This window comes from Stegostoma tigrinum, chromosome 11 (genome assembly GCF_030684315.1).
Source record: "Stegostoma tigrinum isolate sSteTig4 chromosome 11, sSteTig4.hap1, whole genome shotgun sequence".
In the NCBI taxonomy this organism is placed as follows: Eukaryota; Metazoa; Chordata; class Chondrichthyes; order Orectolobiformes; family Stegostomatidae; genus Stegostoma; species Stegostoma tigrinum.
In genome coordinates, this window is record NC_081364.1 from 22,394,657 (window position 1) to 22,419,866 (window position 25,210).

The window sequence follows — 25,210 nt, forward strand, 5'->3', positions numbered from 1 at the left end:
TGAGTAGGCAATTCATTTAGTGCCATTAGTGCTATTCATCCATCATCTCCTGTAGCCATGGACAGTCTTCTTATAGATAATTACCTGGACTCAGTGAGGAGAGAACTTCTTTCCTCCTGCCCATTTCCAGGACCTCTAGAGCTAAATCAAAAAATCTGGAAACCTGCTGTCTGCCACGTTGCATCATCTCTATCCTTCTATAGGTCAGATACTCATCTACAATGTTTTTCAGTCTCTGTTCCAGCCAGCGTGCACCTCCCCTTTAAGGGCTGCAGGCTGACATTAGGTAATGCAAGTTGTCTTAAAGTGGTACTAGCTACAGCTTTCAAATTAATAGGCAGCACAAAGTGGGCATGCTGCCTGCATTACTTTGAACAAATGCACGTTAATTACACGTCACAATCCCTACATCCTTTTTTGGTTGCAATTGAAGTTTTTGCCAAACTTGATATATTTTCATGACGGTAACAATGTAATCAAGTATTTGCTAACAGAGACAGGCTTGCTATTCATTCTTTTATGAAAATCATACTCTCTAAATAATGCAAGAAGTAATCCACTCCATTGTCTCATGCTCACAATTGCTAGAATAAGCAGCTAAAACTCTAACATGTATAAGATGTGAAATCATGAGCTAGTAGATATGCACAAAATAAACATATGCAGTTTTACAATAAAAATCAAATACATGAAATCTCCACCAGCCCATTTCTACAATTGTAATAGATTTCAGTAATTGTCATTTTTAATACTAATTCTGACACATACTGTCTTCGCATTGACGTTGACATCTCAAGTATTTAGTACTGATTAAAGGTCATTTGAATTAAACAAATAGTGTACATCAAAGTAGAAGTGTCCAAGATTGGTAAGACTGAAGCTTTATACATTTGATGAGTAGACAATCAGGAGCCAGAGATGACGTTTCTAAGTCCATTGTGGATCTTCAGCTAAACTCCTTGGCTCTCCACCCAATGATCTGATTGGGTGGAGCTTAATACCACTCCAACATTAACTCTTTTGGAACCATCACTTTACACAACCACTATTAAATGTTTTTAATCAACAAGAGTATAGAGAAGATCTACTGCTCATTAAAAGATTTATCTGTTCTTAAACCACAATTTCTTGTGAATAGTGTGTGAAAACTCACTAGACATCACAGAAATAAACCCTCCATGAAACTCCCCGCAGTTGATTCTGAGCTAATTTTTAGTCAAATTCAGCCCAAATATATCCTTTTTAAGTTTAGATGATGTGATGATGAGAACTGTATATTCAGTTAACTGCACTTCAGTGAAGCTTGAGTTTCCTTATTCGAATATTGGCCTCTTTTAGAGGGTAGAAGCCACAGGATAAGTTCTAAAAAGACTCATGACCTAAATAGCAAGTTTCAATAAAGCCATCATAAATTAATTCATATTAAAACAATTATAGCTTTATGGCACCAGTACTGAGACTTACATTAAAGATTTATTAATTGAATTTAAATTCCACTAACTACCGTAAAGGAATATTTTTAATTCACTCATGGGACATGGGTGTCATTGGCTAGCCAGCATTTATTCTTGATCCTAGTTGTCCGTCTCTTGAGTGGATTTAAAAAAAATCCCATTATGGTACTTAGTGGAATTTAAATGTGAAGCCACATTTCCCCAGAGATTTAGTTTCAAGCCCGGTGACATGCCCATTCCACCAGACCATGTCAACTAGCTGGCTGTCGTCCTTCAAGGAAAATAAGCTTACATCAGTGTGAATTATCACCCTTCTGAAGTTGTCAAAAACTTTCAGACACTATAATCGAATTATTCAGATTGGTGAGGAACAAGTCATTAAATTGAATTGCTTTACACAGTGGAATCAGAAGAGAAAGCAGGCCCCCTTACCATTTAAATCTGATCCATTTAAATTCTGGAATGAGCTTGTTATGAACATCTTTGGCAACAGGCTAGTTTGTGGAGGAAGGTTACAAGACAGTAAGCACACCTTTTGTATAAAATGACTGATTGCCCGGGTCAGAAAGAGAAATGTACCTTGAGTGGGTAATATCTCTTATTCTTTGCAAGCTTTCCCCCGGCACTGCCTGCCCAGCTAAACACCTCAGGCAGCTTCTTCAATACAAACCCAACAGCTGCTGACTTCAGTAAAAGTCAGAAATTGCCCACCAATATTTTAAACATTTTAACATTTGATGAGGTCCCGTGAAGAGAGCTCAGGGAGTTAGGTAGGATGTTGAAAAGCAGGAATTCTAGGGTTGTAATCTTGGGATTACCGCCTGTGCCACATGCTAGTGAAGCTAGGAACAGGAAGATAGTACAGTTAAATATGTGGCGAAGGAGGGAGGGCTTCAGGCACATGGATCATTGGTATGTCCCCTGAGGCAGGTGGGACCCGTAAAAGATGAATGTGTTGCATCTGAACTAGAGGATTATCGATATCCTGGCAGGGAGAATTGCTAGTGCAGATTTTAAACCAGTGTAACAATGGGGCAGGAGCCAGAGTTGTAGGTCAGCAAATAAAATGACCAAGGAGGAGTGAGAGACTAAGGTCAGTAAGTCTAAAAGTTTATTGAACATGATAGTACTGGTGGTCTGAAGTAGATTTGTTTAATGTCAGGAGTATGACAGGTAAAGCTTGGATTTATATACATATATAACTATTATTTTGTAGCTAATGCAGAGATGTGGTCGAGAGAGGGGCAAGCCTGACAACTTATTCTTCTGGGGTTTAGATGTTTCAGGCATGATACAGAGAGTTGTAAAAGAGGTTACGGGGAGAGGATGCAAAAGTGGGCCTGGGTAGGATGGCTTTTGGAGTGTCGGCACAGCTTCGATGGGCTAAATGGCCTCTTCCGCACCATAGGGATTCTATGATTCTAGGTGGGGGAGTTGCGTTACTTATTAGAGAGAATATCACAGTTGGACTGAGAGAGAAGACACCTTGGAGGGCTCAATCAGCAAGTCCAAATCAATACACCTCAGTCATAGGAAGGGCGCAATCTCTTTGATGGAGTTGTACTGCAGGCCTCCCAACAGTCAGCAGGTGATAGAGGAACAGAAATGTAGACAGATTATAGAAGCTTATAAACACAACAGTGTTATTGCAGTGGGATTTGTCAAGGTTATTGACTTGCCTGCCAAGCTGGCTCGTTCTCATTCAGACATGTCGTTAACAGACATCGTCAGTGGAGCCTCCGATGAACCGACAATATTAGCTGTCCCTATATGGATTGGGTCTCCCTTAGTACCAGGGCCTTAGATTGGGGAAAATTTGTTACATATCCAGAATGGCTTTTTGAAACCATTAGTAAATAGCCCATCTAAGGAAGGGGCCATATTAAATTTGGTATTGTGGAATGACTCAGGCCAGGAGATTGAAATTTCAGTTGAGGAGCATTTTGGGAACAGGGTCCATTCTTCTGTAATAATAAGGTGTACAGCTGGATGAACACAGCTGACCAGGCAGCGTCAGAGGAGCAGGAAGGCTGATGTTTCAGTTCTGGACTCCTCTGATGCTGCTTGGTCTGCTGTGTTCATCCAGCTCTATACCTTGTTATCTCAGATTCTCCAGAATTGGCAGTTCCAACTATCTCTGAAAAGTTCTGTGATTGCTTTTTAATTTTAAATTACTTGGAGAAGGATTCAAGTACTATCTGGAGTACTAACTGACTGCATCCCAAAACCAGCCCAGCTCGAACTGCCTCCCTAACCTGGCCACCCTTTCTCCCACCTATCCCCTCCTCTCACCTCAACTCCCACGTCCACCTCCTACCTACCAGCCTCATCCCTGCCTCCTTGACTTGTCCGTCTTCCCTGGACTGACCAACCACGACCCTAACTCCCCACCTACATGCACCTTTACCGGCTCCATGCTCGCCTCCTTGATCTGTCCGTCTCCTCTCCACCTATCTGCTCCTTTATCCATCTTTCATCTGTCTTCCCATCTCTCTCTATTTATTTCAGAAGCCCCTTCCCCTCCGCCATTTCTGAAGAAGAACATCAGCTTTCCTGCTCCTCTGATGCTGCTTGGCCTGCTGTGTTCATCCAGCTCTACACCTTGTTATCTCAGATTCTCCAGCATCGGCAATTCCTACTATCTCTGAATGTCTCTAGCCCTGTGATATTGCCACTAAGTCATTGCCTCCCCCATGACACAACTAAACCTGCCCTCCATAATGTAACTTAGGTTTTGAGTTTATGTGCATGCATGTGTGAATGAGGGCGGTGGTGTATTTTTATGAAATGATTTTTATGAATAGAGTGTTGGATTCAATAAATATTATCTCTTATTGTTTCAAAATCTGACACTCCTTTCCCTTAAACATATACAGTGGCAAAGCAAGCTGTCCTAAGCATAATGACACAAAACTTATTACAAATATATGAAAATAGAAAATCAGATGATCCTGAAAGGAACATCCAGTGGGATTAGTGTCATTTTGTTTCAGAACATTATCTCTGTGCTGTCAGTGGGGAGAAAATAGCCTTTCAAATTCTTGAACTCAATCCACACGTCTTCTCTCTGGTACTAAGCTTTAGCTTAAGAAAAAAATGCACCATAGTGACTTTTTTTGTGTCCTGATGCGCAAATTATATTTAGCATCACTATTAACGCTGAGACAAATTGCATGAATCAAATTTAGTCCATAGTATTTGCATTGAGTGAAAGCTGAGAACCTAATGTGAGTTCTTGTCTATCCGCTATTATGCATCGATAACTCATTTCCTTAATCATATACTGATGTTACAGTAATCCTCTATGCTCTTGGTATCAGGTCCTCGAATACACTCTGAAAATAGCAACATCATTAAAATTCAAGATGTCAACAGGCCATTTCCTGCCAGTGAGACCCTGAGTGCTATGTCATAGAAAGTAATTCTCTGAAAGAAATTGGGCAGCACCATGCACTTCTAATGAGCTATAAGTCCCATAATCATTCATTCTTAGTGCATTATAAAACAGTACTTCATTTAATTATATCAGATGTTAACTGACATCATAGAATAGGATGGCACAGTGGCTCAGTGATTAGCTGACTCACAGCAGGAACCTGCATTCGATTCCAACTGCGGGTGACTATCTGAATGGAGTTTGCACATTGTGTTCATGTGGGTTTTTCTCCCACAGTGCAAAGATGTGCAGGGTAGGTGGATTGACCATGCTAAATTGCCCATAGTGCCCAGGGATGTGCAGACCAGGTGGATTAGCAATAGGAAATGCAGAGTTACAGGCGTAGAATAGGGGCTTGGGTCTGAGTGGGATAGTCTTCAGAGTGTTGGTGTGGACTTGATGGGCTGTTTTCTAATTTCAGCTTTAGCACTGATTTCATCATGTGGATCAGACATTTGATAGTTTAATTATTAAAACAACACACAGTGAATGGATGTAGAATTTCTCCAGATTAAATATTGAATTGTTTATAATTTATGCTGCAGAATGTTAATTACTTTCATGAGGTTAGCTCATTGAAAATCTATTTTTCCTGAGTCATCCTGCAGGATTAGCAATAAGTAATGATGTCTTAGTTTTTTTTCTTTATTAAATCACCGGATGAGGATGTTGCTGGCTAGGGCAGCATTTATTGCCCATCCCTAATTGCCCAGAGGGCAGTTCAGAGTCAACCATATTGCTGAGGGCATGGAGTCACATGTAGGCCAGGCCAGGTAAGGATGGCACCTTCCTTCCCTAAAGGAAGGAAATTAATGAATCAGATGGGTCTTTCTCAACAATCAGCAATGGATTTATGGGCATCGCTATCTAATTAAATTCCATTAATGCTTATAATTTCAAGAAAATACCATCCTCTCAACTCAGCCTTGGATTTAGCTAATAAAATGTTCTCCCGTGGAAGCTTACAATTCACTTCAATAAAGGAAAGGGCTCCAGGTTAGATAAATCACCTGGCACCTATAGTTAAGCATTGTTGTCCTAAGCTAGACACATTTCCCAGTGAGTCTTTCTGTGATCTGAGGGAGCGAGAATTCTCATGAGGTCATTTTATTGTGAAGTTTATTAGCTACTTGAAGAGCCTTGATGTTTTGCAAAATTAATTGCACAGATATATTTGAGAAAATGTTACCTCATTGATGAGGCATCACTTTCATCAAGAAGAGATTGGCAGATAAAATTTTTTGCCTAGAAGTTTACAAAGTGTGCCGTATGAAACCACGAGATAACAAAGTGTAGAGCTGGATGAATACAGCAGGCCAAGCAGCATCATAGGAGCAGGAAAGCTAACGTTTTGAGCCTAAACCCTTTATTCATGGGATTCGGGTATCAGTGGCTTGGCCAACATTTTTGGCCATCCCTTGAAAAGGTAGCTGCTATCTTGATGTGTTGCTGTCAGTGAGGTAGAGGATCATCATAGTATTTAAAATAACCTCACAGAGGCCAGTATCCTGTCTCCAAGTTATCCTTTATTTGCATGACCGCAGTATAGTGTGGCCACAGTGTGATTAGCCAACTCAGACCCAGTCCCAAGAATGAGGGAACTCACTAAATCTTCTGTTTATATCTGTCAGCCAGTGCTTCCTCATTGATCCAGGTTAACAGCGCCAATCAAGGATCTCTGGAATGACGGTCAGGTGAATGTTGTTGACTCTTAGGGATGGAGTCCCAAGACATGATGAAAGAACAGTGATGATATGTGATTTGGAGGGGAACTTGCGGATAGTGTTTTCATGTATCCATTGCCCTTGTTCTTCCAGATGGTAGAGGTCACGGGTCAGAACTAGTTTGATCAGCAGTAATTGGCCAGGTTGGATTGATCTTGCTTTCTGAGGGCAGGACAAACCTGGTCAAATTTCTAAATAGGTAGACACCAATGTTGTAGCTATACTGGGACAGTCTGGGATGCATAGGTTCTGGAGTGTAGGTCTACAGTGCTGTTACTGGAATGTTGTCAGGGCCCATACCCTTTGCAATATCAAATGTTTTCAGTCATTTTGTCATATCTGAATTGGCATTAATAATACCGGATTATCCGCTTGGCGCTCCTGGCCGAAGATAGATACAATTGCTTTAGTCTTCAATGTATTTTACACTTGTGCTCTAAGCTCTCCTTCTATTATGGATGGCAATATTTGTGGAGTTCCCTCCTAAAGTGAATTATTTAATTGACTACATCCATTCACAACTAGATATGGCAGAATGTCAGAGCTTAGATCTGATTTGTTGGTTGTGGGATTGTTGAGCTCAGTCCATCACATACTGTTCATGCTGTTGGGCTTGCAAATTGTCATGTGTTGCAGCTTCACCACGTTGACATCTCATTTCTAGGTATGCCTGGTGCTGCTTCCAGCATGTCCTCCTGCACATGCCCTTGAGCCAGGGTTGATTCCCATTCTGATGGTGACAGTAGATTGGGGGTATCTGCCAGACCATGAGATTGAATACAATTTTATGGTTGCTCATGATTCTTTGATTCATAATTCATTGGCTGGAGGTAGCTGGTTGGTGGTCATCAGCAGGGGGTGTCCCTGTCCATGTTTAACCTGCTGCCATGTCACTTCATGGGGCCCAGAGCTAAATTTGACCGCAGTCAGTGCAACACCCGCCAGCATAGATATCATTGTGACATCATGTCTACTGGTTGGTGGGACACAACATAGTCAGGGATGCTGTTGTCTGGAAGCTATGATTCAATGAGAATGACTCTGGGAATAACTTCACTACTTTCCTACAAAATAGTGTCATGGTATCTTTTATGTAAGCCTGAAAGTGACTTAATGTTCCTGTGGGTTTTTTGAAGAAAAGAAAAATGGAAGTATGTGGGGTTATCTACAGTTTTATTATCCAGGAAACTGAAGTTAGAGCTAAGAAAAAAATGCTGAGTCTGAATTATTCTTCTTAAAGTTGTAGTAAGATAGAAATGAAGTATTTAAATTGACAGCAGGATTGCGGTGCATTTTTAATGCAAATTTATAAAATTGTTCACTACTGACTTAATATATATGGTAACATGCAAATAAAAATATTGTGAGCTATTAAGATTGGCATATCCACAGACGCAAGCTGATAGTGATATTGCAAATCACGCTGCTTTGAGATTTTCTTTTCAGGTTTGCAATGCATGCTTAGTTTTGCTTTTACAAACCTCTTGAATAAATCCTGAAATGCAAAGCCACAATTCCCTTAGCAGATGCTCATACATTTATTGGAGGTAAAACGAAAACCATGGCTGCTAAAAATCTGAAATGAGAACTGAGAATTATTTAACGACAAAGCACATTAGCAGCAGAACCTGAAGAGAACAATTTGGCTTATTTATTTTTAATGTTGTAATCTTAAGTGCCATGCATTTAAAATGGCAACACTTTTCACAATCAAGCTTGTTTTTAGATATTTTATATCAATCTGTTCAGAAATGTAATGAGATACTTTGGGGAGCAGGTTGGTCTTGAATCCAGGTCTCCTGACCTGGAGGTATGGGCACTATCACTGTGCCATAACAGTCCTGAAAGCTTTCTTCAGCAAATCACTTCCTGTCTGAAGTCATTAGCATTGACTTATGAAACATTAACCTCTTGAGGACTTGAGTTCGTCACCATACACTTTTAATGAGTGGTGTAGTAGTATTGTCACTGGATTAACATTCCTGGGATCAGAGCTAATGCTCCTGGCAAGTGCGTTCAAATCCTAACAAAGTAGCTGGTGAAATTTAAATCCAGTTAATAAATGTGTGATTATGTGACCATGAAGCAATTATTGTAAAAGCTCATCTACTCACTAAGGAAAATTTGTCATCCTTATCTGGCCTGTCTTATATGCAACTCCAGAATCATAGCAGCATATTTGTTAGTTAAATTAACTGTAAAATGGTCTCATAAGGCTCAGTTTTATCTTGTCACAACCAAGTCTCATAAAAATGGACAGAACCACTTCCCCGTCCCTGCTTCCAGCATTAACCAAGGACCTGGGAATGATGGGGGCATGCACAGCACTGTCAACTCAGCAAAATGCTCCCTGCTAACTTCTGGGGGTTGTGCCAAAATTGGGATGAGTGATCTGAACCAGCACTGTGGTTCCAAGAAGAGGTCAGTGGCTTAGAATTTTACAGAGACTCATTAACTTCCTGTACCCATCATCTACAAGGCCTAAGTCAGGAATGTGGTGGATTACCCTCCACTTGCCTGGATGAATGCAGCTCCAATAACCCTCAAGGAGTTTGACATCTTTCAGGTCAAAATAGCCCCCATTTGGAATGTAACAACCTGATTCCCAAAGGCATTCCTTTGAGGACTATTATGACCAGGGAGGTAATGGAAAAGTTGAGTAATCTTTTACTCGTTTGGACTACCAGTTGAAATATAGTCAGATCTGAGCTCCAATTTTATGACTAAGCTTTGTGTCTATGTCTAAAGATTTCTAGAAAATCATTAACATTTGAGTATAAAATAAGTTAACTGCATACTGTCTACAAACACAGGGATCTTTGGAGACGTACCATTAGACGCTTAAAACTAGATCACATAACTTACATAAAGGAGAAGAAGCATGCATGGGTATAGGTGTTGTTGTTCCAGTATTACATATTTTGCAATGCAATGCATTTTCGAGCTGGGGTTTTATCATACAAGTGTGGAAGCATGAAATCTGCATATGTTTTCATTGAGTTTTGATGAAGGGTCACTAGCCCCAAAAAATTGACTGTGTTTTCTCTCCACAGATGCTACTAGACCTTCTGAGTTTCTCCAGCAAATCCTATTTTCATACCTTTAATTGTTTTTTTTATTATGGTCTGAAGTAGGAAAAACACTGATTTTTAAGGGATTTTTTAAAAATAAGCTTTCTACACTTATTGTCTACCGTAAGTCCTGTTCACACTGTTGTTTGTTCAAACAATGCAGGAAGTTTGGTAGAGGAAGAACCAGGGCCAAGTAGTGTGTAGAAAATATACTTTGTCTGGCAACAAGTAGCTGATTGGTCTGTGGAGTGAAAAATGGTTGCTGTTGATAAAGATATTCTGCATACCGACATATATGTGATGGCCTTCAAGGCAACTGAACAGCTTGTGGGTGTGAATGAGATATCAGAAACCTCTGGACCTCTGGACAGGAGATGATATCTTTGTCTTAGCAGTTAATAATAGCTAAAGCTTGAAGAAAGCCAACTTTCATTCTCTCATTTGGTGCTGTAAGCTGTTTCTTTTATCTAATATGTCAGAGACTTTATAAATTGAGAACCAGTTGCTTTGTGCCTCTTGCAAACAAGAAAAAATACCTACAGAAATAAGAAATCGATGAACACCAGTTCCCAGTAAGCTAAAAGAATCATTTCAACAAACCATGTAGATAGTGACCATTTGAACTGCCTTCACATTTTCCCCTGTCACTCATTTATTTTGTTTTTATTTTTGTTGCCTGTCAGTGTCCGTGCATGTAGGGGGATTTTTATATTGGAGTCAGAATTCTAATTTTCAGATTTATATATTGACAGTTTGTAATCATTTACTTGCAGCTAGAATTTATTTATTTGTAAGAAATACTAATTCTTGTTAAGTCTTGAAATTTGTTTTATGCTTTCTGTCAACCTAGATCAAAAAGACAGGTAAATTAGAGAACTTTATGCACTTTTCCAAAATCTTTAATTTTTTTTAACTCTCAGAACAGCGCGGCTTGATTTCCAGCATACTGCCATCGATCCATTCCCTTCAACACTCACTGCCATCACTAACAAAACACAGTTATAGCAGATACAGTTCGGTAACTCATAAAGGCTCTTGCAATAAGAAAATGAAGGACAAGGCAACAAGCACATAAGATGCATGGGATGCATTGCCTGGAAACTGTTGGAGGCTCGTTCAACTGAGACATTCAAGATGGCACTAGATTTTTTTGGATAATAATCGGGTGTGCAGTAATAAGGAGCAACAGCAAGAAATTAGCACTAGATAACAAAACTAGACTAAAATAATGTCCCCGTGCAGGCATGATGAGCTAAACGGCCACCTTCTGCAATCAAATAATTCTAGGATTCTGCCTTTCAAGTCATACACCAGTCTAACTTGCAACTATTAACTGCTTTCTTCACTGCTGTTGGCTCAAAATCTTGGCAGCATTTTTGGGGTATCTAGACCCCAATGATTGCATTGGCTCAGGAAGGCTGTTCACTGCTGGCTTCTCCAGGGCATTAGGGGACAGGGTTATTGAAGTTCTGGTCTAGCCAGTAACATCTACATTCCATGAATGAACAAAAAAGGTAGAACAGTGAGTAAACTTCAGAAGCACTTAACTGGCTGTAAAATGCTTTGGAATGTTCTGTGGTCATGATAGGTGCTAAGTAGAAAAAGCATCATAAAAGGTGTACAATACAGAACAAAGCCACTTGTCAATTTTTGTTGATACTGTCTTTTCTGCAAGAGCAACATATATAGTTCCACTCCTCTGTCTTTTCCCTGTATCTGCGTTGCTTTTCCTCTTTCGATATTGACCAACTGTGTTTTGAAAGTCACTGTTAAATTTATGTCTACCGCACTCTGAAGCAGTGTATCCCTGATCTTAACTGTTCACTGAGCTGGAAGGTTCGTTTTCAGATGTTTCGTCACCATTCTAGGTAACATCATCAGTGAGCCTCCAACGAAGCGCTGGTGTTATGTCCCACTTTCTATTTATCTGGTTAGTTTTCCTTGGGTTGGTGATGTCATTTCCTGCGTTGGTGATGTCATTTCCTGTTCTTTTTCTCAGGCGATGGTAGATTGGCTCCAAATCAATGTGTTTGTTGATGGAGTTCCGGTTGGAATGCCATGCTTCTAGGAATTCTCGTGCGTGTCTCTGTTTGGCTTGTCCTAGGATGGATGTGTTGCCCCAATCAAAGTGGTGTCCTTCCTTATCTGTATGTAAGGATACCAGTGATAGTGAGTCATGTCGTTTTGTGGCTAGTTGATGTTCATGTATCCTGGTGGCTAGCTTTCTGCCAGTTTGTCCAATGTAGTGTTTGTCACAGTTCTTGCAAGGTATTTTGTCATCTACAAAATACCTTGCAAGAACTGTGACAAACACTACATTGGACAAACTGGCAGAAAGCTAGCCACCAGGATACATGAACATCAACTAGCCACAAAACGACATGACCCACTATCACTCATATCCTTACATACAGATGAGGAAGGACACCACTTTGATTGGGACAACACATCCATCCTAGGACAAGCCAAACAGAGACACGCATGAGAATTCCTAGAAGCATGGCATTCCAACCGGAACTCCATCAACAAACACATTGATTTGGAGCCAATCTACCATCGCCTGAGAAAAAGAACAGGAAATGACATCACCAAAGCAGGAAATGACATCACCAACCCAAGGAAACCTAACCAGATAAATAGAAAGCGGGACATAACACCAGCGCTTCGTCAGAGGCTCACTGATGATGTTACCTAGAATGGTGATGAAACATCTGAAAACGAACCTTCCAGCTCAGCGAGCAAACTCACATCCAGAACCTCAACCTGAGCTACAAATCTGCTCAAAACTCGCTTAACTGTTCACTTGTAAAATAGTTTTTCTTCATTTTGCCACAGCTTCTTTCATCAATTGCCTTAAATCAGTGTCTTCTGGGCAAAACGGCTAGCCCATTGTTTATCAGATGATGAAGGGATATCACCTTTTCCAAGAGACATGTTACAAATCCTTCACACAATTACGACTCTCCTCAATTTCCTGGAATTTTCCCAGAAAAGATAATTGATTTTCTGGGTACTGCTGCCTCGAGCCTTGAAGAAAAATACTTTCTCATTTCATTTTAATGTCTGTGCATCAAGCATTTGAGAGATAGATTTTAGTACTCCATACACAGTCCTTGTGTGTTAAATTATGTTTATCTTTACTACTTACAGTTAGATAAGCAAAATCACTGTTGTTGAGGTGTTGGGAAAGGTAATCATTCTTTGTTCCGATCAATTTTATCTTTTATATTTTTCAGGCAATTTGGAAGAGTCTATTTTCATAAACAACAAAAGAACGATCACCATTTATCTTTGTTGTTCTTTCCACTAACATTTTCACAGGCTCTTTTCAGGTTTAATTTTCTGTTTCATGCCCCCTTTCAAGCAATTGAACAATTACTGTTGCACTTGTACAAGTTATTAAATGGGTTTTATCACTCACATTTGTATAAGTGCCTGTGTTTGCATCATAAATTATGGGCTGCATCATTAACACATGCTACCATTGTAATAACTTGAACACATTTGTTCTCTAGTCTCTTTTGCTCCCTAAAATAGAAAAATAATAGGTAACTGGAAATGTTCACTGTCTCTGGAGGCTCTTTTCATACAAAATTGTCCCTCAATTGTGAAAAAAATCAAAGAGATCTAGTTGACAGATATTTTCTACCAAATCCCTAAAACTGAAAAATGTTGGTAAACATTTGGCTTTACTTTTAAAAGCATACTGTGCAGTCATGCCAAAACCTACATTTTTCAGCTATTTTAATGAAAAAAGAAAAAGGCACTTTAAAACAAAGCTTTAAAGAAAATTGAGAATATAGTTGACAATGACCTAAGTTTATGATAATTTTTCTTTCATTTTATATTGATGTCCTATTCACAGTTACAAACTCTCGTTAATTTCCTGGGTGCTTTCCGGTAAAAAGGTAATTGTTCTTCTGAATGCTGCTGCCTTTAGCCCTGAAGAAAAATACCTTCACATTCCTAAATAAAAAAAAACAACAGTGGATACTGTAAATCAGGGTCAAAAATAGAAGTTGCTGGAAAAGTTCAGCAGGTCTGGAAGCGTCTGTGTAGACAAAATCAGAGTTGACATTTCAGGTCCCGGTTCTGAGTGAGGGTCACCAGACCGGAAACATTATCTTGGATTTTGTCTTGACAGATGTTCCAGACTTGTTGAACTTTTCCAGCAACTTCTGTTTTTGTACTTTCGGATTCCTATTTGAGTATCTGCTGGCCTGAAATTGAACCACGCATCAAATCTGCATTTTTCTAACCATCCTTCGAAAAGTAAGGATAATTTGTGGGTGAGAATCCACAGTCAAGTTTTCTCTCAGTTAAGCAGTTGGAGACTCCCATGTGGTCCAAGAAAAAAATGAAATATTTAGATACATTCAGCTTATTCTTTCCCATGGCCACAACAGTCTAGAACATTTTCAATAGCTTCCTCAATGTTTTGGAAACCAAGGGATACAAATTCTCTGCATGTTCCCCTAAAAAATCCCTCCTAGCTTTGCATGAAATAGCATAATGACTAATAGTATCATGCAGTTTTTTCTTTGTTTTTGATTTTGTACTTTATATGTTAAAGATTAGCTTGTGTTTACGCTTACCATACCGTGACTAGCATTGATGCTAATGTAGGCAAGGCTAAAATAAACCAATTCCTGTTACCTCCCCATTTCCCACCTTGAGTTTATTGTCAAAGGCATTATGTGCCTGATCTTTGACACTGGTCGTTGGTTATTCACAAGACATTTGAATCAGTCTGATCTAATGATCTCAGCTGCATGCTAGCCAATCACTAGAGATGCACTGTAAACACCATCTGTAGCTGCTTCATCTGCCAAACATGATGCAAGTAATGATTCAAGGCTGATTAGATAGATTAGCAGGTTTAAAAACGCCAAAAGGAAGTACTGCTACACATGCTCAGTTGATAATATAATTAATGGGGCCTGTTTTAGAAATCAGAGTGATCCAACATCACTAAACCTCACATTTATTATTGTAATTGGCCCCTGAATATTTAGTATCATCAGCCTGGTTTATAGCTAATAAATACTGTTTTATGTTAGATTTAAAAAAACTTAATAGCTGAAAGTGTTTAAGAAAGATTAATTGCAAGTATATATTAATGAAAAAAAGACTGTGTCTCTGGTTCATTTTGCTTAAGATGGTGTTTCTGTTACAGCATTATTAGCTGGATCCCTTTCTATTACATCTTACTCATATATCATTCCATTTGCCTCTTTGCTCTTACCTTGTCCAAAAGAATCAATATCACACGATAAAATGTCATTGTGTAATGCCTGTTTTTACCAGGTTAACTAGCTGAAAACCAGTTGGGGAAATGTGAGCAGGATCGTTGAATAGCCATGTTGGACTTTTTAAACGTCTTGCAGAGTATGATTCTTAAATTTTATCTGTTTAACATTCATTCACTTATTGCACAACATCTTTTTTCATATTACATATTTTCTTGAGAAAAGGGAGCAATATAATGCTGAAGTTAGAATGCCTGGCAATTTGCTCAGTTAAATAATTTGAAATGGTCGCTTGCTGTAATTGACGCTCTGGAGGAGTATCTTTAAGTACTTTATGTAAAATTATGTAAAAGGCAGGTTTGTTTTTAGTATCGCCAATTTTCTTCAGAATTTTTCTTGAGAGTAGTATCCACATTCATATGTGTGCAAGGCAGTAGATGTGAGATATACTGCTGGCTTGCAAATTCATAATTAAATCCAAATTGACAGAAAGTATAAGATTCATTTTTGCCTTCTCTGTTAATAGTATCACGGTGCATTGCAGAAAGGAAAGCAGTTCAGAATCTCCAAAACATTGAACACTTGCGGATGGTATCAGATTTCCTAAAGCCAAACATTTTTGACTAGCTCTTATGAACATTAATGCACCAATATCCAAAGGCTGGAGCTGGAAAAACTGGATCCATGCTTTCCAAGCCTGAGTATCAGGAGCTAAATTTTTGATTTGTGTCCGCGGTGAGGGTGGTGTTTAAAATAGGAAAAAAATACTTTTTAAAAATGCATAATATAAATAGTATGGACTATCCTGGTGATACTGATTCTTGACGTCACTCATTTTCGGAAGACACGGTTAACTTAAAGCCTAGATTAACATGAATATTAATTGTAATAAAAATCATCTTGTTTTCTGGGGAACTATCATAAAGCGCTCCATTATGAAGGCTTTACTAAAATATCTCCCTTTTGTAATGAAATAAATTCCTGAATAAAACCCTGAAAATTATGACCTCGTGGATTGAGAAACAAGAAGTGTAAGAAATCAGAATCTATGGTGAAAAATCAGTGCGGAATTGGTGTTCCACCATGTTAAGCCAGCAGTTACAAATTCTCTGGAGCATTGTTATGTACCAGAAGCGGCAAGATAATGATCAAAAGTGAAGGATGTCTCTGGTGTCAGGCTATGCTTTGATTATACAGCAGACAATAGGAGGACTAAAACCACTTTGACTGCTCAGAGACCCAACCCTAAATGTAAATCTACAAGCAGCAGTAAAATTCTGGTTATCCGTAATTCCAGAGTACTGTAAAATCACTGAGGGATTGAAACCAGAATAGCGATATTTGCAAGCAGTTAATTCCCCAGCAATTAAAAATTGCATGCTCGAGTTGCCTAAAATCTTCTTAATGCAGTATCCACTTTCATTTTCACTGCATACAATTAGTATGATGTTGTGGAGGTGCCAATATTGGACTGGGGTGGATAAAGTCAGGTTATAGTTTCAGAGTTTGTGTGGTTTTGAATAAACCTGTTGGATTACTCATGGCTTTACAATGTTTACTGATATCATAGCTGTTCCTCTGTTCCTTGAGCTGCATAGGAGCACCATGTTACGCAATGTTAGCATGTGAACACATTTTCACTGGGTGTGCACATCACACTAGTGTCCGAAGTCACGCAACACCAGGTGATAGTTTTAGAGTTTGTGAGATTTCGAATAAACCTGTTGGATTATAACCTGGTGTCATGTGATTTCTGACATTAGTGTGATGTCCACACCCAGTGAAAATGTGCTCATGTGCTAACATTGCATAATATGGTGCTCCTATGCTGATCAAGGAATAGAGGAACAGCTATGATATCAGTGCATCTTGTAAACCCATGGCTAACTATCAAGTTTTGATCTGCAGAACAGTATGATGACAGACTGGGAAATGTTGATATTCAGAGACAACTGGGTGACACAATCAGATAGAATTAACATGCAGGTACAGCATTCAAAGAGGAAACCAAATGGCATTTTAGCCTTTCTTTCAAAGGGTTTAGAAGTATGGAAGAGTCTTACCGGTATTGCGTTGGGCCACGAGAGACTCGACTCTGAGTCCTTTGTACAATATTAGCCTCCTTCTGAGGAAAGATGTGCCAAAATTGGAAGGTGTTTAACCAAATTCCATTGGACTGTATGCATGAGAGGATTGTCCTATGAGGATTTTTGGAGTAGATTGGGATTAAATACCTGGAGATTAGAAGAATGAAACATATATTCTTTATGTTTAAGATCATAATTCCTAAAGGAGCCAATAGGGTAGATGTCTAAAGAACTTTTTTTTCCAATTGGGGAAATCTAAGGGTCTTCATCTCAGAGTAAGAGTCTGGCCATTTCAAAGTGAAACAAAGAAACAATCCTTCACCCAGAAGGGTTGGGTCTTTGGAATTCTCTATCCTAAACGGCCCAGCAAGCTCAGCCATTAAATTATTCGAGAGAGAGAGAGATTGATGTTTTGGGGGAATTAAGAGTAATAAGTGAAATAATGTAAGACAAATTAAAGGCAACAGCTTGAAACAATTAGGAATAGTTGAACGACTGACATCTAATGAGGAGGTTTTGCAAATGTAAGCATATAATCAGAACTTTTATAAGTGATCACCAAGAGCCAATTGTATCAGACATTTAGGACCTGAAAGTATTAAATGATATCACAAGACAAACACTAATAATCAGGATATAAAGACAAGCCAGATGAGGTGCTAACCAGATTATGCTTTCAAGTCTGATCATTTGAGGTACCCACTGAGGTGAATGTCTCTGAAGCAGAGAGTAGAGGAGACAACCTTGCAGTGCATCATCTAAGGTATCATTAGCTTCGCCCTCAGATGTGGAGGAGGACTGGTGTCCAATGTGCTGCTCTGTTCAGGGTTGAGGTAGCATGGGAGCAGCTGGTGCCTGCAGAAGAGAAGAGAATGATTGAGTTGCACTGTAGAGGAAGAAAGCTGAGCATGCCATGAATAGTTTCACAGCGGTATTAGAGGGTACTGTAGCACAGCAAACTGCAGCTTACTTGGCTGATGAAACATGGAGTTCTTGGTTTCCAACCATGAGTGCTCTCTGTCCTTTCCCCCTTCACCAGGAAGATTCTCTTTGAAAAGAATGGCCACTTTGACACCCATCTTTGCTCTCTTAGCTGCATAGTGGAAATGTTTCTTTTGCAAAAAGACAAAGGCAGAGATGAAAGTGACTGGAAGAGTTATTAGTGTTGGTACAGGAGCAGGAATGGTGATGAGGTGTTCCAAGGGAGTGACTAGGAAGAGAGGAGGATTATCTAATAGTTTGGGAGGTTGAGATGCATATGAGCGGGTGGGAAAAGATGTTATATGCAATCGTGAGAAAGGTAAGTCCTTAGATGGAAGTGTGTACAACAGTGGGGTTAGAGTGAGTGTGAGGTTGCAAAGAGAAAATGATGACGTTTTACAAGATAATTCACTAACTTGGAGAATTTCTGTCCATTTTCCTGGATCAGGCTCACCGCACTGACATAGGTTGCTATCTTTGACCAGGCTGGGAATGTTTTGTTATGCTCCTCTGGCAGCCCCAAGGGAGTAATATAGCTTTCCTTTCCGTCATCCCATCCACCAGGACCTCCAATAATTCCTGGTTTGCAGCAATTGATCTGGTTTGTAGTTGGGGTTTAGATATGTTGTTAATAATATTCAAGCAGCAATGGCAGTTCTGCCTCCACGCACACAATACAACAAGAAGTTGGTGGAAGCTACTTGTATAATTCATAGTCACTTGCTGTAGCTTAGGTGGAAAAAACTGACAGGTTCACAAAGGGAAACCCTACATTAAACTCCTTGAAATTCTCAGCCAAAAGGTGAAAACATTTAGCCTCGTATTTTGAAGGGAAAAACATTTCTGCAACAGCTTTCAAAGAAATTATTTACATATGGTTCACTTGGATGTCATAGATGTGGAGAAGATGCTTCCTCCAGTAGGAGGAACTTTAATGACAATGAAGAAAGATTTTATAACTCTAAGCAGATTTAAAATCACAAAACCCTCAGATATAGAATTAAGTTGGTCTATTTGGAAAAGACATTTTGTACAATATAGAATTGTTTGATCACACTAATGCAACTTTTGAAAGAAAGGTGGCCTTTGAGATACACAACAATGCAGAATCGCTGAGCAGATACTGATTGCCAAGTTCCATACCCACGAAGATGGCCTCAACCATGATCTTGGGTTTATGTCGCGCTATGTGCGCCCCGCCACACCGTTCTGTATTTGTAAAATCTTTCTTACTGTCCTGTTTTGTTACTATCACCTTGACAAATTATTATGATCGCTCTGCCTTCATTAGTTTGTACAGTTTTGAATAACTTATTACTTTGATTAGACCCTCAACATGCAACTCTTACACCTATCATCTTATTCCAGTCATTTAGTTTGTCTCCCAACACCACCTTATTAATTTTTTGTAATTATCTCTCTGTATCATGTAATTGGACTACAGGTTATCCCTTCACTTGTTATTCAATTGTTACCTTCCTCACACCATCTGACATGTTTGATCACCTACAAAGGCTTGTTATTTGACGTTGCCCTCGCATCATTTGTATGATCTTTTGATCTCCCTGCCCATAAATTCTGTGTCTGTGCGCTGGTCTCTCACTTCACCTGATGAAGGGGCTACGCTCTGAATGCTTGTGATTTCAAATAAACCTGTCAAACTATAATCTAGTGAGAGATAATGGGAACTGCAGATGCTGGAGATTCCAAGATAATAAAATGTGAGGCTGGATGAACACAGCAGGCCAAGCAGCATCTCAGGAGCACAAAAGCTGACGTTTCGGGCCTAGACCCTTCATCAGAGAGGGGGATGGGGGGAGGGAACTGGAATAAATAGGGAGAGAGGGGGAGGCGGACCGAAGATGGAGAGTAAAGAAGATAGGTGGAGAGGGTGTAGGTGGGGAGGTAGGGAGGGGATAGGTCAGTCCAGGGAAGACGGACAGGTCAAGGAGGTGGGATGAGGTTAGTAGGTAGCTGGGGGTGCGGCTTGGGGTGGGAGGAAGGGATGGGTGAGAGGAAGAACCGGTTAGGGAGGCAGAGACAGGTTGGACTGGTTTTGGGATGCAGTGGGTGGGGGGGAAGAGCTGGGCTGGTTGTGTGGTGCAGTGGGGGGAGGGGATGAACTGGGCTGGTTTAGGGATGCAGTAGGGGAAGGGGAGATTTTGAAACTGGTGAAGTCCACATTGATACCATATGGCTGCAGGGTTCCCAGGCGGAATATGAGTTGCTGTTCCTGCAACCTTCGGGTGGCATCATTGTGGCAGTGCAGGAGGCCCATGATGGACATGTCATCAAGAGAATGGGAGGGGGAGTGGAAATGGTTTGCGACTGGGAGGTGCAGTTGTTTGTTGCGAACTGAGCGGAGGTGTTCTGCAAAGCGGTCCCCAAGCCTCCGCTTGGTTTCCCCAATGTAGAGGAAGCCGCACCGGGTACAGTGGATGCAGTATACCACATTGGCAGATGTGCAGGTGAACCTCTGCTTAATGTGGAATGTCATCTTGGGGCCTGGGATGGGGGTGAGGGAGGAGGTGTGGGGACAAGTGTAGCATTTCCTGCGGTTGCAGGGGAAGGTGCCGGGTGTGGTGGGGTTGGAGGGCAGTGTGGAGCGAACAAGGGAGTCACGGAGAGAGTGGTCTCTCCGGAAAGCAGACAGGGGTGGGGATGGAAAAATGTCTTGGGTGGTGGGGTCGGATTGTAAATGGCGGAAGTGTCGGAGGATAATGCGTTGTATCCGGAGGTTGGTAGGGTGGTGTGTGAGAACGAGGGGGATCCTCTTGGGGCGGTTGTGGCGGGGGCGGGGTGTGAGGGATGTGTCGCGGGAAATGTGGGAGACGCGGTCAAGGGCGTTCTCGATCACCGTGGGGGGAAAGTTGCGGTCCTTAAAGAACTTGGACATCTGGGATGTGCGGGAGTGGAATGTCTTATCGTGGGAGCAGATGCGGCGGAGGCGGAGGAATTGGGAATACACCTCCTCCCACCCACCCTCCTGCAAAAATTCCATCCCCTATTCCCAATTCCTCCGCCTCCGCCGCATCTGCTCCCACGATAAGACATTCCACTCCCGCACATCCCAGATGTCCAAGTTCTTTAAGGACCGCAACTTCCCCCCCACGGTGATCGAGAACGCCCTTGACCGCGTCTCCCGCATTTCCCGCTACACATCCCTCACACCCCGCCCCCGCCACAACCGCCCCAAGAGGATCCCCCTCGTTCTCACACACCACCCCACCAACCTCCGGATACAACGCATTATCCTCCGACACGTGCGCCATCTACAATGCAACACCACCACCCAAGACATTTTTCCATCCCCTCCCCTGTCTGCTTTCCGGAGAGACCACTCTCTCCGTGACTCCCTTGTTCGCTCCACACTGCCCTCCAACCCCACCACACCCGGCACCTTCCCCTGCAACCGCAGGAAATGCTACACTTGCCCCCACACCTCCTCCCTCATCCCTATCCCAGGCCCCAAGATGACACTCCACATTAAGCAGAGGTTCACCTGCACATCTGCCAATGTGGTATACTGCATCCACTGTACCCGGTGTGGCTTCCTCTACATTGGGGAAACCAAGCGGAGGCTTGGGGACCGCTTTGCAGAACACCTCCGCTCAGTTCGCAACAAACAACTGCACCTCCCAGTCGCAAACCATTTCCACTCCCCCTCCCATTCTCTTGATGACATGTCCATCATGGGCCTCCTGCACTGCCACAATGATGCCACCCGAAGGTTGCAGGAACAGCAACTCATATTCCGCCTGGGAACCCTGCAGCCATATGGTATCAATGTGGACTTCACCAGTTTCAAAATCTCCCCTTCCCCCACTGCATCCCTAAACCAGCCCAGTTCATCCCCTCCCCCCACTGCACCACACAACCAGCCCAGCTCTTCCCCCCCACCCACTGCATCCCAAAACCAGTCCAACCTGTCTCTGCCTCCCTAACCTGTTCTTCCTCTCACCCATCCCTTCCTCCCACCCCAAGCCGCACCCCCAGCTACCTACTAACCTCATCCCACCTCCTTGACCTGTCCGTCTTCCCTGGACTGACCTATCCCCTCCCTACCTCCCCACCTACACCCTCTCCACCTATCTTCTTTACTCTCCATCTTCGGTCCGCCTCCCCCTCTCTCCCTATTTATTCCAGTTCCCTCCCCCCATCTCCCTCTCTGATGAAGGGTCTAGGCCCGAAACGTCAGCTTTTGTGCTCCTGAGATGCTGCTTGGCCTGCTGTGTTCATCCAGCCTCACATTTTATTATCTTAAACTATAATCTGGTGTCATGTTACTTCTGACGTTGTCCACCCCAATCCAACACCAGCACCTCCACATCATTCATATTTGAAATAATTGCACTAAGAATTCAATAACTAGAAAAAAGAAGCTTGTGGGCAGATACTCGTGGACAATACCTGAACAAATCTACAAAAGATAATCAGTTCTGTGTTTGTTTCTAAAGTTGTATATGAATGTTTCAGTTGTAGTAATATGATTGTACCCTTAAGGTGAGCACATTGTCTCACAAGAGACAATCATTTATCTTAGATTTTTTTCTTTATTCTTTGGTTGCAGGTGTTGCTTGCAGGGTTGTATCTAGACATCAAGTTATATGACATCTCATAGTCCATTTATTAAGACTGTACCTATCTTCTGCCTAAACTGCACATCTGCTCTCATTGGGTTCAGTAATATAAAGTTGGATGTCATAGATGTGGAGAAGATGCTTGCTCCATTAGGAGGGACTTTAATGACAATGAAGAAAGATTGGTGGAAGTAAATGTATCAAACTACAATTCCTTGGCTACATTCTTGGGAGAAAGAAACCAGAAACTGGTAGAGGTCAGTAAAATTGTATGCAGTAGAGCAAGAAGGAGACAAGGCAGGAATCATAAGAGATGATGTAGATAAATGGAGATTTGGTAGAAGATGAACTGTGGTCATGCTGAATTCACAAGAATGATCCTGTGAATGAACAGCTTGTCATATGAGGAGCAGTTGAGGACTCTGGGTCTATATTTGATTGTTTAGAAGGATGGGGTGGGGTGGGGGAGAGGTGGGAATCTCACAGAGTACTGAGAGGCCTAGATAGCATGGATGTGGAAAAGATGCTTCCTCTAGTAGGAGGGATTAGGGCTCAAAAGCAGAGCCTTGGGGTGAAGAGATAACCCTTTAGAAATGAGATGAAGAGGAATTTCTTCACCTAGAGGGTGGTGAATCTGTGGAACTCATTGCTGCCAAGAGCTGTGGAGGCCGAGTCATTCAGTGTATTTCATACAGAGATAGATCTAGATGAGAAAGGAGATCAAGGGTTATGGAGAAAATGCAAGAGAATGGAGTTGAGTAACATGATCAAAAGATGGAGCAGGCTTGAAAACCAGATGGTCTGTTCCTGCACCTTTGCATTACATAGGATTACACAGGATGTAAAACAAAGTTACCGATTTTTCAACCCAACTGGTCATGCTATATTTCTTACTTTCTTAAGTGACATGTCACAAGCCACAACATACAACATATCTGTGTCCCTGAAGGAGGGCAAAAACTTAGTTGAATTGGTGAAAAGTAACAAATATGCTTTTGATCTTTGCACTGCCTGTTTTTGTGCTCCAAAATGGAGGCAGGTTTTGGAAGATTACTGAAAGGGGTACTGTTGTTGCCTCCACTTCTCTCTCCCCCTCTCTCTCTGTGTTCCTCTCACGCTCTCTCTCTCTCTCTCTCTCTCTCTCTCTCTCTCTCTCTCTCTCTCTCTCTATCTTTCTCAAAGAAACCAGCCTGGTTCCCATGGAAGCAACCACATAGAAGAAGCATCCAAGAAACCAGGTAACCAAGTATCAGGGAGTTGAGAACTTTAAAATAACTTTAATATTTGTTATGCTTGACTGCAACCAAGAAACAAGCTAATCAAACTTGGCCTCAAGTTGAAGTCCTATATCTCAAAGAGAACAAAAGGATCTAAATTGTTTATCTTTTATCTGCCCATTTACCGGGGAGAGAGAGAGTGTGTGTGTGTGTGTGTGTGTGTGTGTGTGTGTGTGTGTGTGTGTGTGTGTGTGTGTGTGTGAGCATGTGGTTGAACATGTGTATGCATGTATATGTACTTCTGGGTGATTCAGTGAAGGCCTTTTGCTTGACATCAGGTCTTTATTAATTTTCTCAGATTTAGCAGGTCATAGCATTGCTCTTCCGTTAATTCATGAAAACCTTGTACTAGGTTCATATTGTTGACAGGAAAAAAGTCATTAACTATATTTTACTTGGTGAGAGACTTAGCCTCATGCTACAAGAACTTAAACATTTGTTGGACCTAGTTGAGGAGAGTCAGCTCACCCCTTGTCTCCTTGTTGTTATAGTTCTGAACAAAACATTATCTCTAGGTAATTTATACTGCAGCAAGAACTGTCCGTTTTGTTTTCAGAAAACTAAAAACTACACGCTACAGCGATAAGTTACACTGTCTTAGAATCACTGAATTCCTACAGTGTAAAAGCAGGCCATTTGGCCCATCGAGTCCACACCGACCCTCTGAACCGTATCCCACCCAGACCCAACCCCCTACCCTATCCCTGTGGCCCAGCATTCCCCATGGCTAATCCACCCCTGCATACCCCTGGACACTATGGGCAATTTAGCATGGTCAATCCACCCAATTTCCACACCTTTGGACTCAATTCTCCCAAAATCAGGACAAAGATTCTCCGCTGCTGGGTGCTGGTTATATTCTTCTTCTTTCTTAATCCAATAACATCTAATGGGGGTGTGTGGGAGACTAGCTGGTCATGCTGCTCTACCCTTGGGTGGCAGTGCAGGGTTTGCCTGGGTAAGGACTGCCTGCACCCAACCCAGTGCCACCTCTACAATTCACTCCTTCCTCCATTTTGTGCCATGCCACCATCATGTCCCCATCCAAACACATCCCTTTCCAACCTCAACAACCCCGCAGCCCTCTGATGCCCCTGTTTTGGAGCCATCCACTTACCTTTCACTCAGTTCCCTACCTTATGTTTCTGGATTCAGTCAGATTGCTTGGTGATGGAATCTCCTCCACCATAACACCACAAGCCACACCATCTCAGCAGCCCTGACCCTACCCCCATGCGGGGAGGGAGAAAGCCCGTCATTAGACAATGCTGTTTAGACTGTTAGGGTGGCCATTCAGAACAGGGAAGAACAGGGTGGGGTTTCCACAGACTTTTGCAGTTGCAAAGCAGAA